Source organism: Myxocyprinus asiaticus, chromosome 3 (assembly GCF_019703515.2).
Source record: "Myxocyprinus asiaticus isolate MX2 ecotype Aquarium Trade chromosome 3, UBuf_Myxa_2, whole genome shotgun sequence".
NCBI classification, from domain to species: domain Eukaryota; kingdom Metazoa; phylum Chordata; class Actinopteri; order Cypriniformes; family Catostomidae; genus Myxocyprinus; species Myxocyprinus asiaticus.
In genome coordinates this window covers 46,132,739-46,155,882 of record NC_059346.1, presented here as the reverse complement: position 1 = coordinate 46,155,882, position 23,144 = coordinate 46,132,739, and the positions used below count along the sequence as shown (strand labels likewise).

Sequence of the window (23,144 nt, the reverse complement as noted above, 5' to 3'; positions counted from 1 at the left end):
TGACTCACTGTTTATTTATTATAAAAACAATCTAGACACAGCACAAAGAATGAAACAGAGCAACCTGCGTGGGACGCTGAAGAAAAAGCGAGACGCGGTGCAAATGTCAAAGACATTCATGTGTTTACATAGGAAAACAATGGGAAAACAGAGCAGACGCACACAAAAACACATTCGGTGTGAACGGCCCCTTACTCGTCCGTTCGCGCGTGTCTGTGAGTTTTATTCCTTTGTGTGCAACATAAACTTAGTGCAAAAAAAAAGTGCTGTGTAAAAAACAATAAATAAATAAAATAATATATATATATATATATATATTTTTGTGTGCAAAGTCTTTTTTGTGTGTGCAAAAGTTGTTACATTGAATTTCTGAAATTACAATTTTTAAGTGCTTTCATCTTGTTTTTCTCATTCTCTCCATTGTAGCATCCGTCGTGAGCGTTGAATACTTGCAGGGTGATGATGTTGCTCTCAGTGAAGCGTAGCAAGGTGCTGTTGTTGCCAGTGGCATGGAAGAAAGTGGCCTAGGCTGTACATGAGAGCGTTCATTTTACTCCGGACCTGCCACCATGGAATTTAACCATGGCAAAGTTCTTGTCTCTCCCAGAGAGGGATTAAAATATGCAAGTCTAAAGTTATAATATTACTAATAATAAACATTTGAAAACAATGGACAGGCCACCTGTCCAGGGTGTTTCCCTGCCTTCACCCCAAGACAGCTGGGATAGGCTCTACCACTCCCTGTGACCCAACATAGGATAAGCAGCTAAAGAAAATGGATGGATAGACAGTGTTTATCCTCTCTGGGTAACTTTTTTTTATGAGTGCCCTTGCAACATTTTATCATATTTTGGATAGTTTCTGTTAAATACCATGCAAAACTATACAAACAGGCTGGACTTCCAATGACTTATGATGTACATTTCTTTCTCAGAATTTGGGTGTGCACCCAATCTGAAAATATGCTTCTCTGCAAATGCAAATGCAGTAACTACACATTTTATTATTTAGATAGATGTTTTAGTCATAGTCTTTTAACCCTCCTATTGTCTAAAGAAACTGCACCCTTCTTTTTTTCCTTCGGGTCACTTTTGACCCATATTGAAAACCATTAAAAATGCATGAATTCTTGATTAGTGTACAATGACACTAAAGATCCCGCTTAATGAAAATCTGCTTTACAGTCCCAACGTCTATAATGATAGAGGGAAAATTAAATATATTAAATATTAATGGAGTCACATAATTTTTAAAGACTTTTTAAAATAATAATAAAAGAAAAAAACATTGACCAAGGATGTCTCAATTTAAGTTTATTTCAATCACTTTTGGTATTTTATTGTATCTCAGCTATATTACAAACATTTCTGATTGATTCTGCTTGTATAAAATCAAGTGTACATTTTAGTCACAATTTTAGTACGTGCCTATTTCAGAAATGAATCTCTATTGCCTTTTCCAGCAGTCAAAGTGCCCCCATTTTGCACATCCATTGCAACAAATCCATTACCTCCCACTAATGTCAAACAATTTGTTGCAGTGTTACAGGGGTTTAGGAAGGTTCCCTAATTGTTCTTTCTGCCATGTAATGTTTTAGAAGAAAATAACATCCATTTGGTATTTTACCAATGGGGGCCTTTATATGCATTTAGCTCCATTGTCAAAAACTTATTTACTAACATATTACCTGTTCAAAACTGTGTGTGTGTGCAATTGCGCACAAACCCCATTTGAGAGAAAAGTCTGCTATTTGTGGGAAAGATGCAGTACCCAGTGAAGCAAGTGGAAAAGCTAGAGGCTATGTATGGGACTAAATTTGAGAAAATATAAAATATTTTTGGGGTCAGTTTTCATTCATAAATGTGCAAAAAACTTTTTTAAGCTGAATAACATCCAGAAAGTCCAAAGGTGAAAGGTCACAACTGGTTCTTCCCGTAAGAGTGAAAATTGACCCACAAAGATAATGTAAGAAACATTTTGTTTTAAATTGCTATTTCTCTTAAACAACTACAAACAAAAATGAATTTTCTTTTTTATTTTATTTATTTTGATGGTCTTGACTGTCACAACATTTGGTTTCATCACCAAAAACTATGCAGCATTTATAACGTATTCTTTATCTGTCCCGGGCAAAAAAAATTACCCAAAGACAATAGGACGATTAAACTATGCTCTGTCCAGTGACAGATGGGTTTGGCTCAACTATTCTTAGTTTCAGAGAAAACATAATGAGATTATTTTAAAATCGACTGTATAACTGACTCAATTTACATACAGTATCTGTAATGTGGTGACTGGTATCAAAGTCCAGACACTAACATTTAAAATCAGTCAGTGCAAGGCAGTACACCAGACAAACAAACATTTTTCCTCTGGATAAAATACCCATGTACATCAGGTATGGAAGACAAAGTTCAGATCATCTGCCTCTGAATTTATTTGCTAAAAGACTTGTGTAAGTACATTTATGAAATAGTACGGTTTAAATTTAAGGTTAAAAATGTGTCCCAAAGAGTAAATATTACCCATTATTTGGTCATTGATTTCATAAAACAACAACAGTGCAATTAAGTACATTCTTCAGAGTTTGTTAACACCTAAAATATTATAAAGATATATAAGTTAAAACTGCTTTCCCTTCAAAATATAATTCTGAGTATCAATTTTATATTCATGAATAAACCTACATGAAAAAACAACATGAAAATCAAATAAGTTAAAATTGTGAAATGGGTTTTATGTGCAGTTGCAGACATAGGCCGTGTTCGGAATGGCATACTACTATACTACTCTTACTATTTTTGAAATAAACATATGGCAGAAGTAGTAAGAGTAGTATGCCATTCCAAACTCAGCAATACATCTCTTCCAAACATACAGTATATTCCTATGAAACCAATCAAATGTATTCAAGAAACATAGTAACTATATTGTACATTTTTGGCTGACAGTGAACAGTGGTCATCCCTGTCATTTTATTGAGTAAGAAAGCTCTAGCCTGTTTGACAGAGCTGTTAGCACTTCATCAAACTTTACATAACGTTCATCTTTATTCCTGTCCACTCCCCTGCTTCCCCACAGCAGACGCATCTGAAACTCTGTAAGGAAGACCTCCCGAACATCTGGTTCCTCCTGAAACCCTGAAAATAAATATTCAAAACTTATGAGCATGATATACCTATGACCTATAATATAACATTGTTAAACATTGTACAAGAAGTACACTGTGTTGACTTTTATTTTTATTTTTTACCAGAACAATTAATTAATCAATAAATTAATTGAATGTTTTTATTTATTGCAAGCAAATTGTATGTTACATGCCAGCACACCTATAGTCAACTTTATTCTTGTTCTTATGTCCAGTATTTTTATTCCATTATTTATTTATTTATTTATTTATTTTTTTGCATAACTAGCAAAGGGCTTATGAAACACCTAATTATTGTAAGTGTATTCTAAAAGTGTAGACATTCTCCTAAATATCTAAAATTATAAAGAGAAATCATAAGAGTGTGTTTTTGCTATAAACCCATTACCCTGCAGTTTGGCCTCTGCATTAGCACTGAAGATCCTCCCATTGCATGCAATTGTACGTGCATAATCCAGATGGCTCAAGACAGTGTCTGCACTTTCCCATGACTCTGATTCCTCAGGAGTCACAACACTCTTCTCAAGAAGAGACAGCAGAGGGAGCACATGGGGAAACGTTGTCTCAGTTGGTATATTTATCTCTGCAAGGGAGTTTGAGGCTGTCATTGGAGATTTTGAAATGCTAAGTACACTATAGGCTACCTCTGTGTATGAGCTTGTATCACAGACAGAATATGAATTACATTGGACAAATACTCTTTGTGAATGAATACCTTCTCCATCATTCATCATCCTCATTGAGGGTCTAAGGGTTTTCTCATAAAGAACAGCACTTTCTGTGTATTTCTGACGTAAAACCATCCATGTTTCCTCCAAACGAGCAATCTGGAAAGCAAAAGACTGATGTTTTAGAGCATTATAAACACATTCCTTGTGTATGTTTTTAATTTAGAGGTAGGCTGAATTGACACTATTTAATTTTATTGCTTGATATATATATATATATATATATATATATATATATAAACTCAGCAAAAAAGAATGTTCCCTTTTTCAGGACACTGTATTTTAAAGATAATGTAAAAATCCAAATAACTTTACAGATCTTTATTGTAAAGGGTTTACAATGTTTTCCATGCTTATTCAATGAACCATAAACAATTAATGAACATGCACCTGTGGAACGGTCGTTAAGACACTAACAGCTTACAGACGGTAGGCAATTAAGGTCACAGTTATAAAAACTTAGGACAATAAAGAGACCTTTCTACTACTCTGAAAAATACCAAAAGAAAAATGCCCAGGGTCCCTGCTCATCTGCGTGAACGTGCCTTAGGCATGCTGCATGGAGGCATGAGGATGCAGATGTGGCCAGGGCAATAAATTGCAATGTCTGTACTGTGAGACGCCTAAGACAGCGCTACAGGGAGACAGGAAGGGCCGCTGATCATCCTCGCAGTGGCAGACCACGTGTAACAACACCTGCACAGGATCGGTACATCTGAATATCACACCTGCGGGACAGGTACAGGATGGCAACAACAACTGCCCGAGTTACACCAGGAACGCACAATCCCTCCATCAGTGCTCGTACTGTCCGCAATAGGCTGAGACAGGCTGGACTGAGGGCTTGTAGGCCTGTTGTAAGGCAGGTCCTTACCAGACATCACCGGCAACAACGTTGCCTATGAGCACAAACCCACCTTCGCTGGACCAGACAGGACTGTCAAAAAGTGCTCCTCACTGACGAGTCGTGGTTTTGTCTTACCAGGGGTGATGGTCAGACTCGCGTTTATCGAAGGAATGAGCGTTACACCGAGGCCTATACTCTGGAGCGGGATCGATTTGGAGGTGGAGGGTCCATCATGGTCTGGGGCGGTGTGTGTCAGCATCATCGGACTGAGCTTGTTGTCATTGCAGGCAATCTCAACGCTGTGCGTTACAGGGAAGACATCCTCCTCCCTCCATCCTCCTCCCTCATGTGGTACCCTTCCTGCAGGCTCATCCTGACATGACCCTCCAGCATGACAATGCCACCAGCCATACTGCTCGTTCTGTGCGTGATTTCCTGCAAGACAGGAATGTCAGTGTTCTGCCATGGCCAGAGAAGAGCCCGGAACTCAATCCCATTGAGCACGTCTGGGACCTGTTGGATCGGAGGGTGAAGGCTAGGGCCATTCCCCCCAGAAATGTCCGGGAATTTGCAAGTGCCTTGGTGGAAGAGTGCGGTAACATCTCACAGCAAGAACTGGCAAATTTGTTGCAGTCCATGAGGAGATGATGCACTGCAGTACTTAATGCAGCTGGTGGCCACACAAGATACTGACTGTTACTTTGATTTTGACACCCCCTTTGTTCAGGGACACATTATTCCATTTCTGTTGGTCACATGTCTGTGAAACTTGTTCAGTTTATGTTTTAGTTGTTGAATCTTTTTATGTTCATACAAATATTTGCACATGTTAAGTTTGCTGAAAATAAAAGCAGTTGAAAGTGAGAGGACATTTCTTTTTTTGCTGAGTTTATATATATATATATATATATATATATATATATATATATATATATTCTAGAGACTGTTGTGTGTGAAAATCCCAGATCAGCAGTTACAGAAACACTCAAACCAGCACATCTGGCACCAACAATCATGCCACGCTCCAAATCACTGAGATCACATTTTTTCCCCCTTCTGATGGTTGATGTGAACTTTAACTGAAGCTCCTGACCCATATCTGCATGATTTTATGCACTGCTGCCACACGATTGGGTGATTAGATAATCGCATGGATGATTATTCGTGCCAGACGGGCTAGTTTGAGTATTTCTGTAACTGCTGATCTCCGGGGATTTTCACACAACAGTCTCCAGAATTTACTCAGAATGTTGCCAAAAACAAAAAACATCCAGTGAGGGGCAGTTCTGTGGACGGAAACGCCTTGTTGATGAGAGAGGTCAACAGAGAATGGCCAGACTGGTTCGAACTGACAGAAAGTCTACGGTAACTCAGATAACCGCTCTGTGCAATTGTGGTGAGAAGAATAGCATCTCAGAATGCTATTCTGAGATGCTGGATGGTGCTGTTTTGGCAGCACGAGGGGGACCTACACAATATTAGGCAGGTGGTTTTAATGTTGTGGCTGATTGGTGTGTGTGTGTAATATATATATATATATATATATATATATATATATATATATATATATATATATATATAAAATTCTATTCATGATATACTTTCTTCTCCTGGTTCAAGAACAATGCTTGATCATTCTTCCATACCTGAGGGAATTCCAGGCATTTCAAAACTATGGCAAAGCCAAACATATTGCCCAAGTTGCTCTTGAGTTCAGAAGCTAGGGAGATGGCTTTATGCAGAAAGGCAGCTCTCTCATCTGCACTGCCTGTGCAGCCTAGCAGCTGTACAGCCAACATAATAGACATGGTGTGGAACCTGAGAGGACAACGGAGAGTTAAGCCTATGAAAATCTGTGCTCAAGTGGAGACTGTCAAAAATGAAAACTATCTCAAAGCAAGTATTTGCTGGACAAAGTGTGGGTAACAAACCTTTCAAGCAGGTCTTGACGGAGCTGATGTCCATGTGGGAGGGTGAGTAGCTCCATTCCTGAACTCACCCCCATCCCTTTCATCATCTCCTCAGGCATATCCAATATTCGAGCAACCTGAAGAGTGAAGACAAGTGTTAATGGTTAAATCTTGATATTCAAATGTACCAATTCAGATATCACAAGCAGCTGTATCAGCTCTATTTGAATGCTTGAAAAGATTACTTAAAACCAGAAAATCATCTCTTTATCTGATTTGCAGTGCAAAATGCATTTGAAACAAAAACATAAAATGATTAGTAGACCCAGAGTACACAATACATTGCAGTGCTTCAGTGTATGAAAAGTATGTTTCTAAAAAAAAAATGTTTTAAATTATATATATATACACACACACACACACACACACACACACACATACATACAGGGTTGGGGAGTAACGAAATACATGGAACTGGATTACGTATTTAAAATACAAAATATAAGTAACTGTATTTACTTATCAAATCATTGGCATTTAGAATACAGTTACATTCTTTACAGAAGTATTTTGATTACTGAAGAGATTATTTTGCATTTTAATGTCATTTGTTTCATTTAATATTTAGTCCTTTCAGATGGAAAAATGTATACATATAAATGATGCGATCCAAAGTGTATTTGAACAGCGGTGAAACACTTTCTTATGATGTGTTACATTCATACGAGCAGACAGAGAAGTAAGTTTGAAGTAAGTTTGGAGCAGAAGAAATAGAAATAAACCTTGTGTAAATTGTCAGCTTTATGCTAAGCTAAAATGCTATTTCTAGACATTTTACATGCACATGTTACCAGGCACGATCATATTTTTTTATCAAGAAAATTCACGTTGAATCACAATTTCTTTTTTTCTAGTAAGACCTTTGATATTAGGGCAAAAATCTTATTCTTGATAATAATTTTTGTATTGTTTTCCTGTAAAAATATCTAAAAATCCTTAAAACAAGATCAGTTAGATTCATCTTGTTTTAGAAACAACACTGCATAAGATATTTAGGTTTTTCAGAGAATGTATTTTTAACATGTGTATTTTGTCTTACTGTACTGGCAGAGTTTTTATAGTCAAAACAAGTGAAAAAATCTACCAGTGCTGAAGAAGTAATCCAAAGTATTTAGAATACGTTACTGACCTTGAGTAATCTAACGGAATACGTTACAAATGACATTTTACAGCATGTTTTCTGTAATCTGTAGTGGAATACATTTCAAAAGTAACCCTCCCAACCCTGTATATATATATATACACACACACCGATCAGCCACAACATTAAAACCACCTGCCTAATATTGTGTAGGTCCCCCTCATGCCACCAAAACAGCGCCAACCCTAATCTCAGAATAGCATTCTGAGATGCTATTCTTCTTACCACAGTTGTACAGAGCGGTTATCTGAGTTACTGTAGACTTTGTAATTTCGAACCAGTCTGGCCATTCTCCATTGACCTCTCTCATCAACAAGGCATTTCCGTCCACAGAACTGCCGCCCACTGGATATTTTTTGTTTTTGGCACCATTCGGAGTAAACTCTAGAGACTGTTGTGTGTGAAAGTCCCAGGAGATCAGCAGTTACAGAAATAATCAAACCAGCCCATCTAACACCAACAATCATGCCACAGTCCAAATCACTGAGATCACATTTTTTCCCCATTCTGATGGTTGATGTTAACATTAACTGAAGCTCCTGACCAGTATCTGTGTATCCACAGAATGCTATTCTGAGATGCGGGTTGGCGCTGTTTTGGCAGCACGAGGGGGATCTACACAATATTAGACAGGTAGTTTTAATGTTGTGGCTGATCGGTGTATAAATATATATATATGCACAGCCTGGCCAAAAAAAAAGTCGCCATTACAATTTAAATAAGCAGATACTTAAGAGCCTATGATTGGATTACTATTGCATTGATTAATGTTTCAGCTGGCAACAATTCTTTTAACCCTAACTGATGCAGTGTGTAGCTTCTCATTTCTTAAACAACCATGTCAGAAGACGTATCCCGTGGTTGTGGAAAAGATGTTACTGTGTTTCAGAAGGAGCAAATTATTGGCCTGCATCAAGCAAAGAAAACAACTAAGGAGATTGCTGAAATACCTGGAATTGGGATAACAACTGTCCAACGCATTATTTAAACCTGGAAGGATTGTGGTGAGCTGTCAGCTTCACGGAAGAAAAGTGATCGGGAAAAAATCTTGAATGATAGTGAGCGGAGATCACTAAAACGCTTGAAGTCACATCATAAAAAAAAATTAAAAAATTTAAAAAAAAGTTTTAAAAAAATCGACAGTAGAACTCACGGCTATGTTTAATAGTGAAAGTAAGAGCATTTCCACATGCACAATGTGATGAGAACTTACAGGATTGGGACTAAACAGTTGTGTGGCCACAAGAAAGCCACTTTTAAGTGAGGCTAATTGGAAAACAAATGATTTCAATTTCCTAAGGAGCATAAAGATTGGACTGTGGAACAATGAAAAAAGGTCATGTGGTCTGAGCGATGCACCCGTCATGCTTAGTTCCCATAATACAAGCCTCTGGAGGCAGTGTTATCATCTGGTGTTGCTTCAATTGGTCAGGTCTAGGCTCAGCAACGTTATACGGCAATAAAATGAAGTCAGATGACTACCTGAATGTACTAAATGACCAGGTTATCCCAACGATGGATTTTTTCTTCCCTGACGACACGGGCATATTCCAGGACGACATTGCCAAGATTCATCGGAATCAAATTATGAAAGAGTGTTTCAGGGAGCATGAGGAATCATTTTCACACATGAATTGGCCACCACAGAGTCCTGACTTTGACTCTATTGAAAGTCTTTGGGATGTGCTGGAGAAGACTTTAACAAGTGGTTCAACTCTCCAGTCATCAATACAAGATCTTGGCCAAAAATTAATGCTACTCTGGACAAAAATAAATGTTGTGACGCTGCACAAGGTTTTCGAAACAATGCCACAACGAATGTGCGCCGTAATCAAAGCTAAAGGTGGTCCAACAAAATATTAGAGTATGTGACTTTTTTTTGGCCAGGCAGTGTATATATAAAATCAAACCTACCGTGCAGTCAATTTTGGTGATATGCATTGCCATTGTCTTTGTGTCCACTTCCAACAGGATGTCCTTGACTCTTTTTAGTAATCTGGTCTCTAAAGGTTTATTGTCTGTGGGCAGCAGTGTTGACTGGTACACACTAGGTCTGAAACAGGAAACTGTGTCTATGGTTAAAGGCACTAAATAATCATCATCATACTCCTCCCTGCGTTCCAAAGTCTGGATCTCAAGTCTCTGTTGAAAGGGATGATTTATCGCAATAGAGACTGGTTGAGAAACTGCAGGGTCAGTTTGGGTATTATTTTGATGAGAATGTGTCAAAATGTTGGACAGAAGATGCACTGTTGGTTCCAAATAGATCAGTGTGTTCTCAGATGTAGATGAACAAAGATGGATTTCACTGGACTTTGGCAGAACAGGTGATGAAGGGATTATAACAAACTTCCTGTTTTCTGAGGGACTCCGTCGCCGTCTGGTCACTAGAGACAAATGCAGAGTGCACAATCACAATACTCATTTATTCTCAGATAAAAAAGGTGTTACATAAGGAAGCTTACATGTGTTTAACAATGTCGGGGAAGTGGACACTACAAGGTGTTGCTCTAGGGTGCCATCAAAGTTCTTCACAACATCGCTGTGCAATAGAGTACAAAACAATCACTCAATAAAACAACACATTCATAATTTACAGCAGTTGTTCATAACTGTTTTTTCTACAGGAACCCAGATTTTACATTGGCGACCCAGCACAGTTCCAAAATGGTTTATCGTACAGAAGTGAACAACAATGTCCTCTACATTAAACATAGAAATGTATTAATATGATCATAAACTGCATAGGCCCAAAAAAATAGGCTAAATTATTAACACGACAATTGACAATTTTGGTACCTAAATGTGTCTTGAATTGTTGTCTTCATATTCTCAGCAGCCAATAATTCACAGCACAAATTGCGTTCAGCACAAACCATGTTTATTCTCGCTGCTAGTGAAAACAAATTTAATGCAATATTATTTTACTTTGTGTAGTTTTGTTCATGGCTTTCAAGAATGAGGGGATGCCCTCAAGCAACCTGTCCATGTTGGCATCTGCCTAATTTGGCTAGCTTCTACTACATGTATTTGTGCCAAAACATGTAGTCTAATTGGACACACAGCCATTAACGTCAACAACAAAAAAAATATGGGAAGCATTTTCTCCTCCATTTTAAGAGTTTAATAGCCTTTTTATTTTGCTATCAGGTGAATACAGGTAAAGAGGAAACACTTTTTGATCATTTATCACTGCTGTTGTTTTTAAAATATGATCTAAATGTGTCATAATTTCTTACTAATTTGTGATTAACTTAAAGCTGATTTTTAGTAATGGAAGACTATACACATGATGCTAGATAATTAAGCATCAATTAAGATAATCAAGTGTCTCACTTTACCTGTATTCACCCTATTTATTATGCACAGTTATGTGGTTATTTGCATTCAGTGTTGGGTGCAATCTGCTTACTTTATTAGTCTAATTAAATTTTTTAGTCAAAAAGTAGTGTAACGAATTACATTTCAAAATCTTGTCAAACTACAGTTACTGGCTTTCAATTATGTTAAGTACTTTTACTGTAAGTACATTACTTAGGTTACACATATTTCAAAAAAAAATTATAAAAATAAAATAATCGATCAACAAGGAGAACATATAGACAATTTTGAATTCATTGAGTGGAAAAACTAAAACTTGAAAAGTGTTTAAGAGTACCGTAAAAGTAAAGTAATTAGTAATACAATTAGATTTTCCATGAAGAAATCAGTAAAGTAATCTGATTAATATTTTTAGAGAAATAATAAATCATTAGTAGTGGATTATTTTTTAGTAACTTTCCCCAATACTGGTTGCATTTCACTATTTGCATTTAGCATAATTTTTGTTTTTTTTCGTTGCAGTCCCACTTTTTGTTCACGAACTACAAGCTGAGAACCATTGATTTGCAGGATAAGATATATATGAATTTTCCTTAACATCAACAACCATTTGGCATTTTCTGAACAATTTATGTCATGGATCTCACCTCTGTGGGCATATCAGCTCAATTTCCAAAGCCTCTGTCACAGTTATGCTTTCCCTCCTCTTGTGGCTTCCATTCTGCCTAGTTGGTGAGTTTACCGGACTGTTCTCAACACTTTGCAGCCCAAACATGGCTTCTATGTATCTTAGTGGAAATGTCCTATTAACTGGTGAGTAAACATAGGCACCACTCTGCTTTGCCAGAGGGTGTTGATGTCCAACACAGGAGTGAACCAGTGCTGGCACGGAATCAAATGTTCCCCCTCCAGAATGTACTGCACTTAACGTGTCATATAACTTGAGCAGAACTTTTCTGATTAGGAAATGAAGAGCTTTCTGGTTCCAGCAGCAGGTTAAGACATAGTCTCCAATGCTAGTGAGCGACTAAAAAAATCCCCATCCTGTCGCACAAGAGACTCAGACACCTGTGGAAGATAATTATTAAGTCATGACTCCATTTTGCACATTACATTAATAAGTACATTAAAGTATGGAAAGAGGTGAGCCTAGAACTTGGAAATACACCATACTTCAAGCAGACAAACTGATTTACACTGTCTATCTCACATGCCTAGGTATTTCACCATGGTACCAACCGTGACTTGATAAGTTACCTCTGCTCAATTTCAGCTCTTTCTCCAACTCCTTCTTCAGTTTCTCTGATGGGGAATTCAGTTGGCTTGTCTCTCTAGAAAACTAAAGTAAATAAATAGTGAGAATCTCCTTACCCCATTAGAAACTTCCAACGAAACCAATGACTCTTCAGTAAAATTCAGAGCTGTGACTCACATCTAAGATCTGCAGTTCTGGTCAGTTGTTAAGGTGACATCATTGTGTTGCAGTTTTTAACAGACCAATATATCACTGCAGCAATATATCTTGCTAACAACATTGTGATTGTGTGGAGTCCTAAAATCACAAACTAGGCCCCATTCTACAAGCGAAAGACATGTGGATATTCATCTATTCATCTGGAACACTAAAATTGATATAGGTGTATTTAGATTATGGGAAAATGCCCTGAATGTTGACTAGCAATTGTGCACAAAGACAAATGGCATGGTGAGAGGATTGCCTTTATCCTAGAGGCTAAAACAAAACTACCAGTGGTACTAATGTAGCCTATTTTCAGTTGCTCTAAAATAAACAGCAACATTTGGCACAGTTTGTTGCCTAGTAACCCAGTTTGTCCTCAACCATTCTGAAGACATGGGCAACAGTCCAAGCCCTTTTGTGTCACCCCTCTTAATTCAATTAGAGTATAAAGGCTAAGCTCTCTGATTCCTTTGTGACACCACTTTGTAAGGGAATGTCACCAGCAGAAAAAAATAACCTTCCTATGTCTGCGGTTTTCATCTTTAAAGGGATAATTCACCCAAAAATTTAAATTCTCTCATCATTTCCTCACCCTCATGCCATCCCTGATGTGTATGAAGTTATTTCTTCTGTTGAACACAAACAAAGATTTTTAGAAGACTATGTCAGCTCTGTAGGTTCTCACAATGCAAGTAAATACATGCCAAAATATTGAAGCTTCAAAAAGCACATAAAGGCAACATAAAAGTAATTCATATGACTCAAGTGATTAAATCAATGTCTTCAGTGAAGTGATATGATAGTTGTGGGTTAGAAACAGATCAATATTAAGTCATACACATCTGGGACAGCATGAGGGTCAGTAAATGATGAGAGAATTTTCATTTTTGGATGAACTATCCCTTAAAATTGATGCTCATTATTTTTCACAAATGTTACAAAATAGACTGTCTGTTTTGGGATGACTGCAAACCTTCACATAAGTTCACAGACTAATAATTTAATAATTTACAAGACAAGTTCCTCTTAACAATGTCACAATGTCGAATTGTTTAAGTTTATATATTACAAGACTTATAAGATATCTTACCTTAACATAATCTCTGCTGTTTTCCATGAGATCTGAATGACTGTAAATACAATAAAAGTGGCAAGATTAGGTCAATGTAACGGATGTGTGTGTGTGTGTGTATGCTCCAACGTGTTATACTCATAAATTCACATTGCAGACTTTACAGAACTAAAGCTCTGTATATTTGAGCAACATGAAGACCGAGTGGATGACTGACAGGAAACTGTCACAGAAATGACACTGCTCTTTCCAATGACCACTAAGATCCCATGTGCATTACGGGAGTGGCATTTCACAATTAAGTACATTAATAGCTGGAACACAGACACATCTGACAACACCCAGTAACAGCCTGCTTTTTCCATTTCCAAACAAAAACCACTATGTGCCAGGCTGAATATTTGAGAGATTACAATATCAGTTCTCTTTCATGGTTTCACAATCAAATATTTAACGCTGTGCACAGAACGCAGCCTTCTGGGTATAGCATGGAAAAAGCAAAACGCATTCCTAAACATGTGGCCAAACACAACACACAGTAAACTTTTAAGACAGTTTAGGCCTAACAAATGTTAGTGTACACTTGCAGACTATCACTCTGACAACATAACATATTGTGAGACACTTCCATCGCATTGCTCAACACATATTGGTCCAGTAGGCTACAACTTCAAAAACATTTTCCATCATAAAGTAGATGTCTGTAAAACAACCTTATATAACCTTATAATAAAACAACATCCTACCAGAAAGAAATTCTCACCAAAGCCATTCTCTTCAACAAAAACTTCCCAGTCAATTCACTTGCTCTTAGTTTCAAAAAAAAAAAAAAAAAAAAAAAAACTCCATAGCTATAGAAGAACATCTTCCAAAATACAGGATGAGCATCTACGCACTTTTTCGCACTGTTTTCCGCTCTGATCTCTTCTTGCTGTGCTGTCTAACCGAAGCGCAAAGGAACTGTAGGAATGTCAGGCACTGAAAGCAGAGCGCAAAAAAACAAATTTCTTAATCAGAGAGTTACATAATGACCAGCCTCCCCTCCCAGAGCCTCTCTCATCTCATCCATAGCAAACACCATCCATCACACTATAAACAGCATCTCTCTGACTGACAGACAGGAACTATGGAACGTTTATGACATCATGTGACCAAATGTTTTAACCATAGATAATCAATACGTTTTAACGGTCAGAAGATATTTTACGGTTCGCAACAACATTCGAAATGATTTTGTTTCTCACCTCAGCACTCCAAGTAGAGCGCAGTGCTCGAATTCCATTTTACTTCCATGTTTGAAGGTTGTTTATATCACCTCAAACTGCCACCTGCCGCCTCAACCAACTCATCGCGACTAACTTGGTCAGAGATCTGATCTGAGAAGGGACCAGTCCATCAGCTGTCCTGGGTTTATTTCATACGCAGTAGGCTACTTTAGACGCACAGCGGGTCTATTATTCTTAGCTACAATGTTGCTATGTCTTATTCGTTTTTTTTTTTTTTTGTTGTTGTTTTGTTTATTCTATCCCCCGCCCGCACCCCCACACCAACTTGATTATAGTCATTAAATGCCTGTGTAGCCTACGTGATAAGCGTATACATATACAGATTGTTTATAGACACATTTAAACAGTACTCCAATCATGCTGTCATTCAAGTCGTTGTGTTAGTGCCAGTTACTGAGTGGCTCGGCTTAAAGCTTGAGCACAAATCCATTTCTTGTTCATGCCGGTTTGCAAGTAGATTTTAAAAAGCGCAAGATGCATTTTTCAAACTTTATTCCGAAGTGTGTAACTACATTTAATTTTTAGTGTTTAAACATGAACAGAATAAACAAACTTATGTCAGTGTTTTAAACCCCAAAAGTGGCACAAAAAAAAAAAAAAAAAAAAAAAAAACACAACAACGCCACATTAGCTAGGCTACTAAATGAAATTGCCAAATCTACTCAGTATTACTGTCACATAAAGTAGCCTACCCCATACAGAAAACGAAATGTAACCAAACACATTTGTCCATGTTTTAAACCACTATGTGGCAAAAACAGTTTTGTTTGATTACTGAGAGATCTGATATATGACCACATATATAAGTATTCATATATTTGAGCATATTTACATTTTCTAATTCCATTAGTATTTTGGAAAATAAATGTTACATATATGAAAATGCCCATTTTTTTAGTATTTTGAAATGTATTCTCCATATAGCCTACTGTATGTATAAGTATGTGACTTTTCACATCTGTGAAAACCATTTATGAACATATGTTTAAAATATGTTTTGACGTTGTCATACATCAGATTATTGTATAGTTTAAGGTGTTCCTGTCAGAATTGTACGTTATGGTGCATACAACTCATAGAAATTGAGTTTAGAACAGTTGTTTAGCCCAGTGTTATCTTTGTGGGTATTTACTCTATTTTCACGCATTGCTTTACTTAGCCTATAAGAAAGAAAAAACAAAAACACCACCACCAACAGCAGCAACAAAAGAACATTGCGACGGATAGAGGGCAGTCCTTCACTTGTAAAGCAAATTCTCTGTAAACTGTGCACGTGACGGATGATAACAACGAGTCTTTTATCGGTCATTAAGTTGAAAAATAGAGGCAAGAAATGAGGAGAAATCGGCCTACTAAATAAGTAAATAAAGTGGTACACAACAGCTTTTTGTCAAACGTGAAAGTGTAACTTGTTGATCACGCCATACCGCTTTTATTATACTTAACTGTAGCGAATTTAATAAGTTGATTATTGCACCAAATAGGCTATACAAGCATAAAAACAACCATCACGCAGGCTCTATGAGCACCTCCTCAAACATCACATCCATGGTAACAAGAAAACACTTGCGTTTGTTTAAGTTTATTATTTGTCTGATTATACCTCCCAAAAAGATTGGGAAAAAAAGAGGGGGGAAGTCACTTCACAAGGAAAGCATGGATTTTGAGGAGAAATTAGCTGAGGAATTAACAGAGGGTGACGAATTATTTTACGGGGCTCAAATACGCGATTATAGGAGCGACTCGAAAGGCGGGAATCTCTGGCAAGTTATTAAAACCAATCAATTCTAACACATCAGTTGGAACTTGTTTATTTGCTTTGTTTTTCTAACCCTGAAACAGGGAATCATGTGACATGCACACAAAAGTACATATTTCAAGTAATATTTTTGGACTAAATCTACTCAAAATCGTATCTGTCTGTCTGTCTCGCTCGCTCATTCAGGCTTTCTACCTATTCATTTCTCGTATTGTCACGCTCGCTTAAGCTCTCTGACTGAATAAAAGCTAACAAAACTATGTAAGAAGCATTTGCCACCATGTTTCTTGTGGTGTGGGGACAGTTGTGAGACCAGTTTGCATGTTTGCCTGATTTTCTCAGTGACCTTACATCCATGTCCCAAAATATGTTTATTTTACTTTAAGTAGACAAATACAACCCCCCACCCCAACCCCCAAACTGATATTTTCTAATAATTTTGCATCAAAGGGGACTATGTCCTCCAGATTTTTCACACAGAGAAAGGATGCTAATGTGAACTTGCACACTGATAGGGAAATAGTCACAGTACAACTACTCTACTGGTCACCCCAAAACAGACACGTGAGCAGAGCAGGAACAACTTACCTATGGATGATGTAGATTTGACAAAGTGATTGAAATTTCAGTATCTTTGGTTTGAAAGATGTTAGAATATAACATCTTCAGAACATAATAAATACGATTAGGTTATTCAGTACCTTATGGTGTGCCCTTGAGCAAACGAAAATGAAATAGACTTTGGATTTCAATCTAGCCAACTGTAAATAATTAACCAGGCAACATACTTCACCAAATATATCATTACCTCAACAGGAAGCACTTGCCTTTTCTATGAAACGTTAATAAGCTGAACTGTAACCTTGTATTTTCCTTGCAGATAGCAGCATAAATGTGATGAACTAGAGGTTCAAGAAAAGGACTTATCCTCTAAGATTGAAAATGTGGAGAAAGAGAAAAAAAAAGACCTTAAATGCTCAGTAGCTCAAAAAGAGGATGAACTCATTGAACTGGCAGAGGCATTATCAATACACCAGCAAGCTCAAGAGGCAAAGAGTGAGTCATTTGAGTTGCAGCTGAGTCTGCTTAGGCATGCATTTCATGAAATTAAGGACAAATTCACTTCTGAGAACATGGCCCTTGGTACAAGATGCTGAGTAGTCACATATTTGCATTTGTAGAATCTAGAAAACAAACATTTTAGCAACAACTTCTTAATGAAAGTGGATAATATTGTCACTCATTGTCAGATCTCATATAAGTGACTAGTATTAGTGACAGTTAACATAATAATAAATGCACCTTCCAACCTATTAACATTGCCAGTTCCTGATTAAAATGTGTTTATATGTTCATATTTTTGTGTTCAGCTGGTAAGATGGCATCTTTGAAAGAGCTTTCAGTGCAAAGAGAGAAGCTCATTGCTGAATGTAAATCTCTGAAAGAGCAGCTTCAAAAGCAAAAAGAGGAACACCAGGCAGAAATCTACAATCTGGAGAAAAAAACCTGTACTAGACAATGAGAGGTGAGCATGTTCATACACTTGCCATTTTTCAATATCAATATGATCAATTATTATTCTTATTCATAATTATTGTGCACTCTTTGAGCTCTGAAGTCATCAGCCAAACATAAATCATGTATGCTATGTCAGTTTTGGAGATTGTTTTCCATTCATCTTCTGTTTGCAGTGAATAATTGCAATGTAAGGCCTGGAACCTTATAAAGAGATATTTGCTAAGTAAACAAGTGAATCAGTTGCTTGGCATATATGTACAGTTCTTCATAAAAAATAAAAATTTGAAGAAGTTTTTCCCAACTTCTTAGTCCTCTCACAGAATATGTGCAAAAGTCTTCTGAAGCCTTTAATTCCAAGAATATTTGGCTTAAATTTGAATTTTCCCCAGTTTTTATTTTATTATTATTATTATTATTATTATTACATCTTTTCAATTCTTAATTTGATCTAATAACATTTTGCAATAAATGTGATGGTCAGTGTGCCAGTCTTTAAAATATGAAAATATAAAATTTTTCTAATAAATGTTACAGCTGTAGCATCTGAATTCTGTTGGGTGTCAGACCAAAAACTGCCAGAGACAACAATGCAAGCCATGCAAGAGAATCTGGCTGTAACAGCTCAACTGAAGCAGCTCAACAACAAGACCAAAGAACTGCTGAAAGAGAATGATGTTTTAAGGGCAAGAGAAAAGCAACTCAAAATAGAAAATGGAATTGCAGAGCCCCTCCTGAATGAGATGACTAGGAAAAATGTGGCAAATCAAAAGGTTGGCAATGTTAAACATTTCTATTTTAATTCATCCAAATGAATTATCACCCTTTGTTTAAAGATACATGGACATTCTATAGCCTTGTGAAAGAATGAACCATAACTCTCTCAATTCCTGAAAGGCGGTCCATCAGTTGACAGAAAAATGCAAGCAAATGCATTCTGAACTGGAGAAATGTGCCAAACATCAACTGGAGCACCAGCAGCTGCAGGATAATTACTCTGCAGTATGCACAGAGCTTGAGGCTCTCAGGTCCTGTAGTCACTAGATCATTCATTGTTAAATAAATTACTTCTGGAAGTTGTTTTTTGTTGTTGTCACAGAATGGCCTTTAATGGCCGAGTTGGGAGAGTGGACTATTAACAAATATTTTAATATTACCACTATGCTCTACTCAGAGAGAGAATCATGCAACAGTCATAGATGCTCTTAAGCAAACAAAAACTGAAGTCAAGAGACAGAGAAAGGAACTTAAAGAGGAGAGGAAGCTGAGAAGACAGCTAAAGACAGTCCTTGAGGAAGCAACCATAGCTTTAAAGGAAGCCCTGAGGGTAACAGTTATTATATATAAACAGTCAAGTTATCATTTGGTGCAAAATAAAAAAGTAGTCTCAGTAAGGTTTTGTTACAGGAGGTCCCTAAAGTGGAAGACTCGAAACCAGATGATGAGAACTAGACAGTGCTGCAGTTTTAGGAAAAGGGCCTGCTCTCACTGCTTTCATGCCAGAGATGGCTTGAAATAATGAATTTAAAAAGGCCACAGAAATTTAAAGGTACAAATGGATTATTTATGGATTTAAAATATGCTGTATATATTTTATAGATGTTGCACTCAGAAAGTGAATATATATATATATATATATATATATATATATATATATATATATATATATATATATATATACACATACACACTGATGAGCCAAATCATTATGGCCACCTGCCTAATATGCTGGTCCTAAACCTGCTGCCAATACACATGTATTGGCACGTGTGAAATTGACGTCCACATGCATTGCTGGACCCAGGGTTTCCCAGCAGAACATTGCACAAAGCATTAGACTCCCTCCTCGTCCATTGTCCCTCCTCGGACCACTGTCAGTAGGTACTTACCACTGCTGACTGGGAGCACCCCACAAGCCTTGCCATTTCAGAGATGCTCTGACCCAGTCGTCTGGCCATAAAAATTTGGCCCTTCTCAAAGTCGCCCAAGTCTTTACTCCTGCACATTTCACCTGCATTCAACACGTTGACTAGGAGAACTAATTTTTCCGCTTACCATCTAATCTACCAAGACCTTGAAATGTGGCCTTGTTAGGAGATGATCAATGTTACTCTCTTCACCTGTGAGTTGTCATAATGTTTTGGCTCATCGGTGTATATATGGACTATAGACATTTCCATGACTTTACATTTTTTTTTTACAATTTATTTATTTATGTCTATGACTGTAGGAACCAGAAACCCTTATAATTAATGACACCTGTGGCCGTTAAGTGAACTGCAGCCAGCTACCGTCATGGTTACTTGTGTAACCTCCATTCCCTGATGGAGGGAACAAGATGTTGTGTCGATATAGTGACACTAGGGGTCACTCTTGGGAGCCCGAGACACCTCTGGTCTTTGATAAAAGGCCAATGAAAATTGGCGAGTGGTATTTGCATGCCACTCCCCCGGACATACGGGTATAAAAGGAGCTGGTATGCAACCACTCATTCAGGTTTTATGCTGAGGAGCCGATATAAGGTCCGGCCATTTCAGCGGGTAGTTCAGCGCTGTGGCAGGAGGGACACAACGTCTCGTTCCCTCCATCAGGGAACGGAGGTTACACAAGTAACCATGACGTTCCCTATCTGTCACTCACTCGATGTTGTGTCGATGTAGTGACACTAGGGGTCCCTATACGAAACGCCACAACTGGCTGAACTGTGTTACGTGAACTGGCGGTGTGTGACGGGCAGACTACTGTGTCCCTCATAGCCAGCACACCAGGTCGACACGTAACCTCCCCCAACATAATTATGAGTGTCAAACGGCCCTTTCTGGGGACAGGTCGACTACCCAAAAGATAGAGACAGGCTTAACCCAGTCGTGGCCTCTTTTCCCCTTCTTTTTTCCCACTCCCTAAAAAAAAAGAGGGATTATACAACTGGCCACCAGGTCTAGTCGGGGGGGTGTCCCTCCCAAGGGGAAGACACAGCGGAGACCACACCTCGCCCAAAGAGCGGGGGGATATTTAAGTGGAAAAATACGTCACATGGTCTTTCCAACCATGTGGAGAGTCTTCAAGGTAGATCTTGCCCAATGGGGGAGGAGTTACTACAAACATTGAGACTGGGGCAGAGGGGCTTTGCCCAAGGAAGACGCAGTTTGCCAACAGGGAAACTAATTAGCGGAAGATGTATATCGCATGGGGTTAGCCTTACAGGGAACCGCCACATGCGGAGCACCTATCCCAGAACAGGGCTCTTAGTTAGCACGTGTACTGGGTCGGCAGCGAATCTCTCTGAATACTCGACTGCCACAGGGCTCGGAGGAAGTCAACCAGGGAACAAACTTGTGAACACTACTGGGAATTAATGGCGCACGTCTTCAGCTCAAAGGGAGGTGGAAGGCACTATGTGCAAGCGATACACCCGGCCGGCTATCCCGGGCTTATCCGCTTGTATTGCATGCCACTACCTGGGACGAAACCGGTTCCACCCGGAGGTTGTGGAACTTTGCACAGGTGTTGGGTGTTGCCCAGCCCGCTGCTCTACAAATGTCTGTTAGAGAGGCACCCCTGGCCAGGGCCCAGGGAGCCGCTACACCCCTGGTAGAATGGGCTTGTAGCCCTACCGGGGGCAGCATGTCCTGGGAGACATGCCATATTTATGGCATCAATGAGCCAGTGGGCGATCCTCTGCTTGAAGACAGCGCTTCCTTTCCGCTGTGCACCAAAGCAGACAAAGAGCTGCTCAGAGATTCTAAAGCTCTGCGTGCGATCCAAATAGATGTGTAAAGCACGCACCGGACACAGCGATGACAGGGCTGGGTCTGCCTCCTCCTGGGGCAGCGCTTGCAGGTTCACCACCTGGTCCCTAAAGGGGTGGTGGGAACCTTGGGCACATAGCCCGGTCGGGGTCTCAGTATCACATAAGAGTAACCCAGACCGAACTCCAGGCACGTTTCTCTGACAGAGAACGCTTGCAGGTCACCTACCCTCTTGATGGAAGTGAGCGCAGTCGGGAGGGCAGTCTTCAAGAAGAGTGCCTTAAGCTTAAGACCCTGAAGAACTACAGAGAGGTCCGATGAGGGAACGAGGCGCGGTCTGGAGGGATTCAGCCTCCTGGCGCCTCTTAGGAACCTGATGATCAGGTCGTGCTTCCCTAAGGACTCACCTTCGACTGCGTCGTGGTGTGCTGCTATGGCGGCAACATACACCTTCAAGGTGGAAGGGGACAGCCTCCCTTCCAACCTCTCCTGCAGGAAGGAAAGCAGTGATCCGACTGCGCATCTCTCGGGGTCTTCCCGACGGGAAGTACACCACTTATTGAACAGACACCACTTAAAGGCATACAGGCGCCTCGTAGAGGGGGCCATAGCCTGAGTGATCGTGTCTACCACCGCAGGTGTCAAAGCGTCCCGTCCAGGGGCCAGACATGGAGATTCCAGAGGTCTAGTCGCAGGTGCCAGATGGTGCCCCGTCCCTGAGAAAGAAGATCATTCCTCAGGGAAATTCGCCGGGGGTTGTCACGAGGAGCCTTGGGAGGCGAACAGGTGCACCTGTGCCTGTTGAATCGACTCCAAATCAGCTGGACCACCCTCCCCTGATGGTAACCTGTCGTGACAGCGTGTCTGCTGTAGTGTTGAGGTTGCACAGGATGCGAGTGGCTTGCAGTGACTTGAAGTGCTGCTGACTCCAGAGGAGGAGACGGCGGGCGAGTTGTGACATACAACAAGAGCGCAGACCGCCTTGGCGGTTGACATATGCTACCGTTGTTGTGTTTGGCCGACAAAGATTGGCCACAACCCACCACCTTTTTTCGGTACGATGAAGTAGGGGCTGTAAAACCCCTTCTTCATCTCGGCTGGGGGGACAGGTTCTATCGCGCCCTTCCGTAGGAGGGTAGTGATCTC

The 23,144-nt window shown here is 39.1% G+C and overlaps 2 pseudogenes; one reads left to right on the top strand and one right to left on the bottom strand.

Annotated features, from left to right (window-relative positions):
- Positions 1-2,020: 2,020 nt before the first annotated feature.
- On the bottom strand, positions 2,021-14,682 carry LOC127419379 (SH2 domain-containing protein 3C-like; annotated as a pseudogene).
- Positions 14,683-16,496: 1,814 nt separating this feature from the next.
- LOC127420725 (cilia- and flagella-associated protein 157-like) lies at positions 16,497-19,701 on the top strand (annotated as a pseudogene).
- The last annotated feature ends 3,443 nt before the right edge of the window (positions 19,702-23,144 follow it).